Consider the following 14,309-nt stretch of genomic DNA (forward strand, 5'->3'; position numbering starts at 1 on the left):
ATATGTAAAGATAGTTTTCAACATTCATTCTTGTAAAATTTTAAGTTCCAGACTTTTTTCTTCCCTCTCCAAGACATTAAGGAATCTGATATGTTATACATGTATGATCATTTTGAACATTTTTATGTATTAGTCATATTGTAAAAGAAAAATCAAAACAAATGGGAAAAACCACAATAAAGAAAAAACAAAAAAGTGAAAATGTTTTAATCCACCTTCATTCTCCATAGTTCTTTCTCTACATATAGAAGGCACTTTTCCATTAATGTTTCTTGCTATGTCAACCAGTAACAGAAATTAATTTAATTTTGTACTGAATTTTGAGTTAATTGAGAAGACTGTCAATTTTTTTAAAGTAAGAAAACATGCCAGTGTGTCCTGTGGTATAGTTGCAAAATCTGTCATCACTTTATAAATTAGCTTGCACACTCAATATTTGAGACTTAGTGTCCTTTTTCTCTTATTCTTTAAGTACTGCTAATAAAATTAGGGCCCATCAAATGGCAGTAGATAACTTGATATATTGGTGTTATACTGTAGTAGTCTACAAGTGAATATTTCAAATTTTAAAAAACCTTATTATAAAAATAGCTCATTATTGAAAATGTTTAAATAGATAATTTTTATAAAGCAAGCTTTGGTATAATTTAGTGCTAATTTAGTATAATTTATCAACTAAGATACAAGTTATCAAACTATGTCCTATTCTTATTCTTGTTCAGCTTTCTATAATTTTCTTTTTAAATTTATCTTGAATCTTTTCAGACTCTTCAAAGGAGCTTGCCATCTAGGTGATAGTAGTCTCTTATTTCAGCCACTGCAATCACTTAAGATGTCCCTTAAATTAGCTCTGTTCAGTCTTTCTAGTGCTCTGATTAACTGATTTTGTCAATCTCTTCATTGCCTCTGAGTCCCATACACAAGCTTAGGTCAAATATTAGCTGTATGCTAAGTCTTAATAAAACTTGCTATAATTGGAAGATTTCCTAATTTAAAAGAGAATTTTTCAACTTATTCTTCGGGTCAACTATCTTTCTCCTGTTTACTGTTGAGTGGGAAATTTGCTAATAACAATTTATAAATTTCTTTAAGGAATCTGCATTCCTTAGTAATACCAACATAGATTATTCTATAAATTCAACAAATATTTTCTGAAACATGGTATAGTTAATCCTAAGGAATATTTCAAACAAAACTTAAGATTTTTGAGTGTGGGCTTAAAGATAGCTTTATGGTATAACTCACCAGATCGTTATATTTGTGCACCTGTGTATCTTCTCAAGTCAATCAACTACAAAACACAAGTGTTATTTGGATTTTCATTGTATGTAGATTATGATTAGGGGATGTTAATGGAGAAGTCCTATAAGTTACTGGAGAGAGGGTGACAAGTAAGTGACTTAGAATAAATAAGGAATTCAGTTTACCCACAGTTTCACTGGAGTGGGAGTGGTAGTACTTTTGCAATTCTAGGCAACTAGAAATTTTAAAATGTGGATTATGCTGTTTTGGGCTATGATCAATTTTTTTCCCCCATGGGCCTTCATTACAGCAAATGATTTTCACAGACTATGCAATATGAAGATTTTATGTAAAAGTCAGTGCTATTAATTCATTAACTTCTCTGACATGTTGAAAATAAACAAATAGTGTAAGATGTAAGAACAAGACAGAATCAGATCATAAACCCAAGGCATCTTTATGTTTCTAAGGAAGACACTTGTAGAGTTGGGAACTTTGAAGAAACTTAATTGAAAGAAGTCAATTGATATAGCCTTTTATTATGCTTCTAGCTTTCTCTTTTGTTATCCCAAACTGCAAAGAAGCAACCTGATGATATTTAGAATGAGATTCTTGGGCTGCCTGAAAGGAGTATTGATTAACATGGTTAGAAGGTGATCTTCCTTTAGATTTCCATTAAAAATAGGACCTGGATGTCCACTATGTGAGTGGACATGCAAGATATAAATCTTACCTGGATGCTTTCTCACTTGCTCTTGAAGTTCCTTAAAGAGCTGATATATTTTTTAAAAGCTATTTTATTTCAAGTTTAATTTAATTTAATTTATTTTAATTATAGTTTTTTATTTACAAGATATATGCATAGGTAATTTTTCATCACTGACAGTTGCAAATCCTTTTGTTCCAACTTTTTCCCTCCTTCCTCCCACCCCTTCCCCCAGATGGCAGATTGACCAATATGTGTTAAATATGTTAAAGTATAAGTTAAATACAATATATGTATACATGTCCAAACAGTTATTTTGCTGTATAAAAAGAGTTGGGCTTTGAAATAGTGTACAATTAACCTGTGAAGGAAATAAAAAATGCAGGCAGACAAAAATAGAGGAATTGGGAATTCTATGTAGTGATTCATAGTCATCTCCCAGAGTTCTTTCCCTGGGTGTAGCTGGTTCTGTTCTTTACTGATAAATTGGAACTAATTTGGATACTCTCATTGTTGAAGATAGCCACTTGCATCAGCATTGATCCTCATATAGTACTGTTGTTGAAGTATATAATGATCTCCTGGTTCTGCTCATTTCACTTAGCATCAGTTCATGTAAATCTCTCCAGGCCTTTCTGAAATCATCTTGCTCATTATTTTTTACAGAACAATAATATTCCTTAATATTCATATATCACAATTTATTCTGTCATTCTCCAATTGATGGGCATCCACACAGTTTCCAGTTTCTGGCCACTACAAAGAGGGCTGCCACAAACATTCTTGCACATACAGGCCCCTTTCCCTAAGAGCTGATATATGTTAGAAGCTGCAGATTTTATTTGGGCTATGGCAATTCTTTGTACCATACCTACTGAATAGGCTGAGTCAGATATTGTATTTATATCTCCTGGATAATAAGTAAGAGCTAGCATGATTGGATACATTTCATTCTGCTGAGTGGACTGAAAAGGAGTTTTGATTACTCTATGGTTAAATCATGAGAATATACAGCACAAATGTTATATTTGGATGCATCTGTGAAGATAGTTGGTCCTTTAAGAGGAATCTTAGAAATCTTTTCTTCAAAAATCCATTGCCAATTATGTAATAGCTGGGTTGTCTTTAATAGAGACCCATGTGTAAAATTTGGAGATATGTGTGATGACCGCGTATTTAAAATCAGCCGGAGTCAGAAATTCAGGTTAAGGGAAAAATCTTCAATCTTTATTGAAGTGAAGAGGTGAAAAAGGATTGCGATAGCAATATGGACAAGAAAGATTGCGATAGCAATATGGGCAGCTGCGACAGGAAGCCAACTAGTAGAGGGGGATTGATTGGAGATGAAGGGCCGTCGTAGTGGCAATGCGAGCAGCTGTGTCAAGATGCCAGCCAGCAGTCTCTCCTTCCGCTTCCCTTCCCACTCCCTTGCCTCCACCCACCAAAAATGTCATTTCCTATACAACACATCAGGACTTGCACAAAGAGTGGGCGGGGGCCATTCTTTCTCCAAGCATATATATTAATAGAATATGGTCCAATTACTATTTAGCCTCATGGGCTTGGGACCTCAGTGCATCAACTCAAGCCTCAGCCCATTACAGGTATGGCCACCTGGGATGGTTTTACAGCATACATTAATTTGTGCATTAGTATAAAAGGTGTATATCTTGTCAGGTCTTATCCTCGATAATTGTACTGCTTGCTTAATGATCTTTGATAAAATTCTAGCCACAAGCACTGAGTAAGGAGTAAGGCTTTGGTCTGGTTGTACTGGGAAGTTGAACCACTCTATCACACCGTATCCTTGATGAAGCACTGCTATGGGTGCCTCTTTTTTTTTTTTTTTTTTTTTTTTTTTTTTTTTAAAAACTGATATTTCCAAGGGTTTTTGAGTAACTCTTTCAACCATATTGGATAAAGCCAGTTCAGTCTCTCTCAAAGCCTCTTGAGCTTCTTTTGTAAGCTGGCATGGTGACTTTAAAGCAATGGCTCCCCTTAAAATGTCATATAATGGTTGTAATTGATAGGTAGTTAAGCGTAACACTAGACGCATCCATTGGATATCTCCTATCAGTTTATGAAAGTCATTTTAAGTGTTAAACTTCTCTGTTCTTTGAAAAAGTTTTTGTACTATAAGCAACTTAGGATATATTTCATATCCTAAATATTTAAAAGGAGCATGTGTTTGGATTTTTTTTTTTTTGTAGCTATATGCAATTTGTAGTTCTTTAGTGTTTCTATGGTCTTTTGTAGACATGCTTCCAATATTTATTCCTCAGGTACACACCCCAAGATATCATCCATGTAATGTAATAACATAACTTTTGGAAATGCTTTTCTTACTGGAGTAAGAGTAGCAGCAACATACATTTGACAAATAGTTGGGCTACTTTTCATGCCCTGTGGCAAAACTGTCCATTCATAATGAGTCAGCTACATTAACACTGGGTACTGAAAAGGCAGAACTTTTCATATCCTCCTTATCTAGAGGGATAGAATAGAAATAATCCTTAATCTAAAGAGGACATTCTCTAGGCAATTACTTTTCTCAAATCAGTCAACATCTTTCCATTTTCCAGATTTCTTTTTTATAACAAATACAGGGGAATTCCAAGGATTTAGAGAAGGTTGTAAGTGTCCTTGGTCAAGTTGCTCTTGTGGTATATCTAATAAGCCCTGAATTTTATCACTTTCTAAGGGCCACTATTCTACCCACACTGGTGTATCAGTTTTCCATTAAATGGGAACAGGTAAGAGTGCAGGCAAGCTTTCAATAGCAAACCTGATGAAAAAGCCAAAGTGCCTATTTGTAATCCTAACTGTTGTAAGATGTCTCTTCCCAATAGATTAATGGGGATTTTTTTTATTATAAAAGGAGTAAAAACTACTATTTCAACCTTCAAATATCCATCTTAAAGAGGTAGCACTAACTTCAGCTGCTATTGATCCTTTTATGGCAGACATTGAGTCTCGAACATCAAAAATTATTGATAAGACTGTTGCTGAACTTCAAAACCCTTAGGAATCATTGGATTCCCTGACACATGATGAGACTATTGCAGGACTTCAAAACTTGCAGGAATCATTGCATTCCCTGACACGTGAAGTAATTGACAATAGATTGGTTTTGGACTATCTCTTGGTTGCTGAAGGAAGTATATGTGTGATTGTTATTTACATACCCTCCTTCTAGGACTTATAGAAATCTTTTATAATACCATATTGATTCATATTGTTTATTATATAACAACTTACACATATAATTCATGTTTGTTGTACCACACTGAGCCTACGCTAGCTGTGGGGAGAGCCATCACTACCAGCCTGTGTTATATTACTATGTGCTTTTGTAATACCTCCCATGGTGATGGATTTATGTATATCGCTTTCAATTTCAGCCCTGAGGAAATCTGCTAACAATATCTGGTTTGACTCCCCATTTCCCTTTGGTGATTTTTACCTCCCTTCCTGAGAAGTCAGGGAGGACATAATCACCCTTTTTTTTGGTATTCTCAGGGAGGGTATGACCACCTGTGTTCTAAAACAAAAGAAAGTAGGAGACACTTGAGAGAGAGGCTAACTTTTAGGTTTTCTTTTGAAGAGTGGAAGAATATCATTGTGTAGTCAAAGACTGAATATGATCTTTTTTTTTGCCTTGAGCTTTACTTTACTTTGTTTATTTTTATAGCTTTTTATTGACAAAACCTATGCATGGGTAATTTTTCAACATTAATCCTTGCAAAAACTTCTGTTCCAACTTTTCCCCTCCTTCCCTCCACCCCTTCCCCTAGATGGCAGCTAGTCCCATACAGGTTATATATGTTAAAATATATGTTAAATACAACATATGTATACATATTTATACAGTTGTCTTGCTATACAAGAAAAATCAGATTTAGAAAGAAAATAACCTGGGAAGAAAAACAAAAATGTAAGCAAATAACAGAAAGAGTGTAAATGCTATGTTGTGGTCCATAGTCATTTCCCAGTGTTCTTTCACTGGGTGTAGCTGGTTCTGTTCTTTACTGATAAATTGGAACTAATTTGGATACTCTCATTGTTGAAGATAGCCACTTCTATCATCATTGATCCTCATATAGTACTGTTGTTGAAGTATATAATGATCTCCTGGTTCTGCTCATTTCACTTAGCATCAGTTCATGTAAGTCTCTCCAAGCCTCTCTATTCATCTTGCTATTCATTTCTTACAGAATAATAATATTCCATAACATTCATATGACACAATTTACTCAGCCATTCTCCATTTGATGGGCATCCATTCAATTTTCAGTTTCTTGCCACTTCGAAAAGGGCTGCCATAAGAGACTTATATTTACTGATGTTGAGTGAAATGAGAAGAAGCAGATCATTATACACTTCAACAACAATACTGTATGAGGATGTATTCTGATGGAAGTGGATATCTTTGACAAAGAGAAGATCTAACTCAGTTCCAATAGATCAATGATGGACAGAAGCAGTTACACCTAGAGAAGGAACACTGGGAAATGAGTGTAAACTGTTTGCATGTTTGTTTTTCTTCCCAGGCTATTTTTACCTTCTGAATCCAATTCTCCTCGTGCAACACGAGAATTGTTTGGTTCTGCACACATATATTTATTTAGGATATACTATAACATATTTTATATAACATGTATAAGACTGCTTGCCATCTAGAGGAGGGAGTGGAGAGAGGGAAGGGAAAAGTCGGAACAGAAGTGAATGCAAGGGATAATGTTGTAAAAAATTACCCAGGCATATGTTCTGTCAATTAAAAGTTATATAAAAAAAAAAGGCTGCCATAAATATTTTTGCCCATTAAGGTGCCTTTCCCTCCTTTAATATCTTTAATATCTCTTTGGGATATAAGCCCAAAAAGTAACACTGTTGGATCAAAGGGTCTGCACAGTTTGACAACTTTTTGAGTATAGTACCAAATTGCTCTCCAGAATGGTTGAATCCATTCACAACTCCACCAACAATACATCAGTGTCCCAGTTTCCCCACATCCCCTCCAACTTTCGTCATTATCTTTTCCTGTCATCTTAGCCAATCTGAGAGGGATGTAGAGGTATCTCAGAGTTGTCTTAATTTGCATTTTTCTGACGTGATCTCCTTTTTATAAGATTATCTTTCCATGTAGGTTTTAAGTAGGTGGGATCCTAGAAAAAAGAAGCAGGAATTCCATTCTCCCAAGAGTAAGAAGTGCCGAGAGAGGTTAAGCAGGTTAGTGAAAGTTATTAGAGTCCTAAAGTGATCAGGATTTTGCTCCATTTAAGTTCTAGCAGAGCCTGAAAACAGCTTTTATTGTGAGATGCTTGAAATAAAATTTTAATTTTCACTTTGTCTTTTTCCCCCCTCTTACTAATAGTAAAAACCATAGAAGGGCTTGCATTAGAGCTAGGATAGGGAAGAAGCTGAAAACAGGAATTTCCATTCCTCTCAGCACTAGAAAAAATAAAACCCTATCCCTCTTAGAAAAGATAATAGTAGGTAAGAGGAAAATCCACAAGCCAGCTTTGAAAGGGAAAACTAAAAGGTAATAGTAACTTTATAAATAAGACCAAGACCTGAGTATCTCTGGAAAAATCATGCCACTGTTCCTTGAGAAGCTTTATCTTCCTCATCGGATGAATTCATAGGATTCATTGCTTTATTTCTTTAACTGGGCCTGCTTGTTGATTTTGGGTCTAGAGTTCAGGAATTATGTTTTAGTCCTAACTCCACTTCACAGGAGAAGCTGAATGAATTGGGGTAGCATTAGATATGATATATTCAGATGCATAAAAGATGTATAAGTAGTTAGATCCTACTGTATTATCTCTCTGGAAAATTGAGTACTTAGGACTTTTAGATGTTGCAGAATGCAAACAATTTTTAGATGTAGAGTCCAAGGATTTAGTATAAATTTCTTTTGAGCATATTCCTCAGACAACATAGTGATGAGGCTATTGTGTGACATATAGTAAATTCTTTTCCATTTTTGCTTGCTTTAGTTTCTTCCATCTTCTACAGAAATACACTTAGTTCGAGTTTGGAAGTACTCAGACAAATCAAGATCTAAACAGTCTTGAAATTTTAAAGAAATGAATCTCAGAGACAAACGTTGAATTTTTAGAAGTATTTACATTTACATGTAGAGAGTCTGTATTGAGAAAGTCCATGTATAGGAAGAGTCCAGTTTAGATATACTTGAGACCCATTCTCTGTAAGGATAAACAATTCCAAGCCTTGGCTTATCACCTCCCTTAATGAATCAAAGACATACTCTAGAGAAATTTAGGATAATCTTGATGGAGAATGCATGACAGGAACAAGGCAGCACAACTATGCTATTTACCACTCAGTTTTGGCAAATACCTTGTTGTTGATAGTTACTGCTATTTATTACTGTTTTGAGAAATACTTGTTATTAATAGTTACTATTAATAGTAATTAATACCAAAAAACTAATAAATAGTTATTTACAACTCTGTTGGGATAGAGACTTTGTTGTTGCTAATCAAGGTCAAACAGAAATGTTTGAGCTATACATTAACCCTGAAGTGAATAAAGCGCCACCTAGAAGTATGTGGTGTCAACGCAACACCAGCTTAAAGAGTATATATAACCTCTGGTCCTCAGATTACTAAAGAAAATTGCAAAATAAATCTTGGTCTTGGGCTCATGGATATTTATTTCAGATTCACACTCTTGGTATTCATTGGAATTGGACTCCAACATGTAAAAATGATAAAAAAAAAAATTGAGCAATAAAAACTGCTAATATTGATAATTCAGAAAATGAAACAATTTTTGAAAACTTTCTTCAGTTTAACGTTGTAAATTGAGAGAGAAGATTCCTTACATTTCTAATAATTGTCTGAATGAAATGTACTTGTAAATTTGATATATCAAACAACAATTTTATGGGCAAATTAAATTGTACAGACTACATTTTATGCTTCATATCTTAAGGTAGATTTGGACCTTCCAAAAAAAAAATCTTATAAATAAGTAGTACTGTTCTTGAAAGTAATTGTTTTTATTTGGTTCTAAATTTTCTTCTCTTCTTAAGTCTTTCTTACTATTCTCCCAACCTGTCCTATGACTCCCTCCCATTACTATAGTGTTAAAAAAAAATTCTTTCCATGAATTCAGAATTCTTGGCAACTGATATTCTATGCTATAACATTGTTTTTTCTCTTTATTGTTTGTATGTTCAGCAATGGTCTTTGAACTTGTGTTTTGGGCATACTGGTGTCAGAATGGCATTATATGCAAATATATTATTATAAAAGTCATTTATCCCTAGTTCATTTCTTGTTCCAGTCTCAGCTTTGAATAAAATAACTTGAGTATAGATTAGAATTTAATGTCTTTATGCCTTAGACCACCATGCTTATTATAAATTTGTTTTCTCCAATAGTGATCTTATATGCTGCCCTGGAATATGAAAATAACTGATTCAGCTTGTACATGAGTATTATCCTCAAGAATACTCCTTCAGAACCTGGGGTACCTTATTTTTAATAACTTCATTAATGGCAGATTTTCAGCCTTTTGACAACAGTCAGAAATCTTTCAGAGCCAGGTTTGGTGAATAAGGTAAGTGATTGCTTTCTTTTGCTTTATTAGCCTTAATGCATCATTTTACTCTTCTTTAGTGTTCTTATTAGATTAATGTTCTGCAAGGCTACAAGAACCCTTTGTGTTTTGATTCCATCATATAGTAATTTGCATAAGATCATATATTGGGTTGGAGGGAACTTTAGAGACTAAATAGTCTAAATTGCCCATTTTACAGGCGAAGATACTTATTGAAAGTAAGAGAAGGTAAGCCAATATTACACAGATTATAATAAGAGCTAGAATTTGAATCTAGGCCCTTTAATTTCAGATGTTTCAGGAAGGAGTTAAAGGGTAGGAATGTATTGGCAAGACAGATAATAAAAGAATAGCAAACCCACAGATATAGATCTAATTAACTTTTGTTGATGTAAAATCTTTAAAATTCAGCCATATATGCTTTTTTTTTTTTTGAGAGAAGAAAGGGCTCAATTATAAACACCTGACCTATGTCCTCTTTGCCTAAATGGACACAAGACCTAGCAGAGCCAAGACTAAGCCATGAGGATAAAATAGAGTAAAGAAACCCCAAAAAGAAGGGGAATAAAGAATGTTTGAGTGGGAAAGAGAGAGTAAGCTATTTTTATAGATTGGGTGTTGATGAGGTGTTACATAAGAAATATGAAGTAAGAAATCACGCTTCTATCACAACTGCACTGAGCTGAAAATTCACCAGAACTCCAGGGGAAAGAATGGATGGATGGAGGGAGAAGGCGAGAAGGAGGTCATGGCTATTGCTGAAGAAGGAAAAGTCAAGGAGAAAGAGCAGAATAAAGAACATGCAAGCTAAGCGTTGCTGTCCCCTTCTGAAAGGAAGAGGAGAAATGCACGAAGACTCATAGGCTAAGCCTTCCTACAGTGTTCCTCAGGGCTTTGGTTAGAAAGTTAGTATATATCGTCTGCCTAGAAGGACTGGAGGGAAAGTGCCTGCTTGTCTTCTCCCATTATTCTTCTCATCCTATCAAGGCAAGGCATCAGGCCCATGAAAGAATGGCTGATAGATGCTACCAATTTACAGCTTAGTAATTCTGTTAAGGTACACAATGTTTTCTTTGAAAGGATTCCATGGCCTGTTGTCATCAAGTTCCACTTTCTTGAGACTGGGGTATGGATTGTAGTTTCTATATTTCAAGCCAAAGCTAGACAAAACACATTCTTAGGGCATATTATCCCTGCAGGGACAGAGCCATCTTGGACCAGAATGGTTTTACTTATCTTCAAATGAATATCTCTATCTAGTCCCTACATTCAGCCCCTGGAAAAGTCTGTTTCTTATAGTCTTGGGTATGGTCAGTAACATTAATAAGCTGAGAAACAAAGTGTGATTGGGTCTGATATTATGACTGAATAAACAAACAGTGTAACTTTTGACATTGATCCGCATTTTTCCTTGTGACTCATTTTTCTAATAATGAGATACAAAGAAATCCTAATTGACTTTCAGTTCATTACAGTTTTATGGTTTAAAAAAATTGGATTGAGCTTTAATTTTTGGTTTGTTCCCTCCCCCCCCCCAAAAAAAAAAAAAAAAAAAAAAAGCAAAGGATTTCAGAATATTTCCCCTAGTAAGTATTGGATTTAAAAAGAAAGCACATAAACAAAAAACTGAATATCAATCTCTGTTTCTTTTATGAGATTTAGATCTTCTAGATATAAAAAGAACAACAAAGAAAAATTACAGAGTTCATCCATTTTTTCCTCTGGAGATAGATAACATTTTTCATCATGTATCCTCTGGAATTATCTTGGATCATTGTTTTGATCATAATAGCTAAGGCTTTCCTGGTTGATCAACCTATATTACTGTTGATATGGTATATAATATTCTCTTGGTTCTGTTCACTTCAGTTTGCATCAGTTCATATAAGTCTTCCCAGGTTTTTCTGAAATCATATTGCTTAGCATTTCTTATAGCACAATATTATTCTATCTTGATCATGTACTTCAACTTGTTCATCTATTTCCCAGTTAATGGGCATGCCTTTAATTTCCAATTCCTTGCTTCCACACAAAAATAAAGTTGCTATAAATTCTTTTGAACATATATGTCCTTTTATATTTTCTTTGATCTCTTTGTGATATAGACCTAGTAATGGTATTGCTGAGTTAAAGGGTATGCACAGTTTGATAGCCCTTTGGATAGAGTTCCAAATTGTTCTCCAAAATGGATAATTGAGTTCATAACTCCACCAACAATGCATTCGTGTTTCTATTTTTCCACATCGCCACCATTTGTCATTCATTTTCTGTCATGTCCAGTTGTCATAGCCAATCTTATCGATGTGAGATATTATCTGAGTTGTTTTTATTTACATTTCTCTAATTTCTAATGATTTAGAGCATTTTTCAGTTGACTATTGATAGCTTTGATCTTTTCTTCTGAAAACTGCCTATTTATATCTGTTACCTAAGATTTTTGAAAAGTGAGGTCTTTATCAGAAAAAAATGCATCCCCTCCCCCATTTCCTGTTTTCCTTCTAATTTTGGCTACATTTGTTTTATTTGTTCCAACTTTGAAAAATTTTATCATTAGCATTATCTATTTTATTTCCCATATTCCCCTTTTATTTGGACACAAACTCTTCCCTTGTGCTTAGGTCTAACAAGTACATTTTTTCCATTTATTTATTATATAACCCATTACATTTAAATCATTTGCTCATTTTGACTTTATCTTGTTATATGGTGTGAGATGTTGGTCTGTGCCTATATTCTGCCAAATTGCTTTCTAGTTCTTATAGCAATTTTTTCTTGCCAAGTTTTGTTGATGATAATATAGAAATATAGAATTGTTGATGATTTTTGTGGCTTTATTTATGTCCTGCAACTTTGCTAAAGTTGTTAATTATTTTCACTAGTTTTTTTTTTTTAGTGATTTCCTTGGAGTTCTCTAAGTTTTCTGTCTCATCATCTGCAGAAAATAATAGTTTTGTTTTCTCATAACCTATTTATACTCCTCCAATTTCCTTTTTTTGTCTTATTGCTATAACTAGCATTTTTAGTACAATATTGATTCTTGCTTCACTTCTAGTCTTATTGGGATAAGTTTATCCTTGTTGCAGATAATACCTGCTCTTGGTGTTTTAGTTTTAGTTTTATTATTTTATTTTTATTCATTTTGAAATTAAATACAAAAAGGCAAAACACAAAACATTTACATAACATAAAAAGAGGATTCAGTATAAAAATATGAATTTACATATCACATTGTTGAATTTTTAAAAAACTAATAAATGCTACAGTCATTTCAAAAAGAAGCTTCCTTGCTTTTCTATGTTTATTTTGACCTTATTTTGGAAAATGATATAAAATATTGGTCTACACCCAATTTCTGTTAACTGCTTTCCATCTTTCCCAAACAATTTTTATGAAATAATTCTTATCCCAAAAGCTTAAATCTTTACATTTGTCAAATACAAGGTTAGTCCTCATTTGCTACTATGTATTATATACTTATTCTTTTCCACTCATTTATCTTTCTCTTTTTTAGCTACTATCAGATAGTTTTGACAATGATTGTTTTATGGTTTAAGATCTGGTGCAGCTAAAACCCTTTCCTTAATTCTAATTTTCTAAATGAATTTTGTTATTATGCTCTTAGTTTTAGATAGATACTACTTATCTTAAAGCTCCATTGTTGACGCTTTCTAGGTTTTTTTTTTAATAATAGAAATTGGTGTTATAGTTTGTTAAAGCTTTTTCTACATCTATTGATATAGTCATAGAATTTCTTTTGTTACTGACATGGTCAGTTATCTGACAGTTTTCCCAATATTGAACCAGCTCTGCATTCCTGATACAAATCCTACTTGCTCATAGTGGTAGTAATCTTTGCGATATGCTGCTATTAGTAAGGAAATTAGATTTTCTCTGTTTTTGCTCTTCCTGGTTTAGTAATCAAAACTACATATGTGTCATGAAAGCAATTTGGTAGGACTCATTCTTTTCCTGTTTCTCCCCCCACTCTCCCCTAAAGAATAGTTTATAGAGTGTTGGGATTAATTGTCACATGAATGATTGATTCAGTTCACTTGTAAATCCATCTGCTCCTGGAATTTTTCCTTGGGAAGCTCATTGATGGTTTGTTTAATGTCTTTTTTTTTTTTTTTTTTTTTTTTTTTTTAAGATAGGGCGATTTAGGTGTTTTCTATTACTCTGGGAAATTTTAAAAATATTCACCAAGTTTTACTGTAATTAGACAAACTAACTCCTTAATAATTTTTTTAGTTTCATTTTCTTCAGTGCATTCAAGGGCATTCATCCTTTTTTTTTTTTTTGGGGGGGGGGATAATGGCAATTTGTTGTTTTCTTTTTAAAATCAAATTAACTAATGGTTTTATCTATTTTGTTTTGATTTTTCATAAAACTAGTGCCTACTTGTATTTGTTAATTCAGTGTTTTTATTTTTTACTTTCATTATGATGCTTAATTGAGGAGTTTTAATTTGTTCTTCTAGTTTTTCTAGTTGCATGCTGAAGTTATTGATTTGTTCCTTCTCTCTTTTTTCATTATATGCATTTAGGAATATACATTTTCCCCTAGATTCTACTTTGGCTTCTTTCTTAAGTTCTGGAATGTAATTCTCTTAATGAAATTAGTGATTATTTCTATGATTTGTTCTATGATTGTATGACTTGACCCACTTATTCTTTAAGATAAAATTATTTAGTTTCTTATTCCTTTTTAATCTGTACTTTCATAGTCCTTTTTTGAATGTGATTTATTTATTTATTTTTGCGTTGTGGGCACA

The 14,309-nt window shown here is 33.4% G+C and overlaps 1 protein-coding gene across 1 annotated transcript in view; it reads left to right on the plus strand.

The window, feature by feature from the left end:
* TMTC3 (transmembrane O-mannosyltransferase targeting cadherins 3) overlaps nucleotides 1–14,309 on the plus strand; it is a 69,433-nt gene that overhangs the window by 12,460 nt on the left and 42,664 nt on the right. The window contains exon 2 of the mRNA XM_052001056.1: nucleotides 9,360–9,538. The gene's annotated coding sequence lies outside the window, so the exon portion shown is untranslated. The remainder of the gene's footprint in view (nucleotides 1–9,359; nucleotides 9,539–14,309) is intronic.

This window comes from Antechinus flavipes, chromosome 5 (genome assembly GCF_016432865.1).
Source record: "Antechinus flavipes isolate AdamAnt ecotype Samford, QLD, Australia chromosome 5, AdamAnt_v2, whole genome shotgun sequence".
Lineage (NCBI taxonomy): Eukaryota > Metazoa > Chordata > Mammalia > Dasyuromorphia > Dasyuridae > Antechinus > Antechinus flavipes.